We start from the raw sequence: 293 nt of genomic DNA, 5'->3' as shown, positions 1-293 counted from the left end.
CTAATGCTTCGGGGGTTTCCCAAAGAATTCCGAAAAAAATCCAAGGAGATAGATCTGGTTTTTTCTTACACAGTAAGGCAGGTCAGGTGTTGGTTGGAAACTATGCTGAACAGGTACGTGTTGACGTTTCATTGAAAACAGAGACAGTGGAGACTTCACTGAATGACAGCTCTCTAGGCAATTCTGCGAGGCCAATTAATGGAGAGTAAGAACGTGTTGGCATTCTTTATAATCTGAGAAAGGTCTCTCCCTTCCCTGATAGCCAAACCTATCTTTAAAAAAAACCAGCTCAG

This window comes from Penaeus monodon, chromosome 30 (assembly GCF_015228065.2).
Source record: "Penaeus monodon isolate SGIC_2016 chromosome 30, NSTDA_Pmon_1, whole genome shotgun sequence".
Taxonomy (NCBI): Eukaryota; Metazoa; Arthropoda; class Malacostraca; order Decapoda; family Penaeidae; genus Penaeus; species Penaeus monodon.
The sequence above is the reverse complement of the archived record's forward strand: the minus strand, read 5'-3'. Positions refer to the sequence as shown.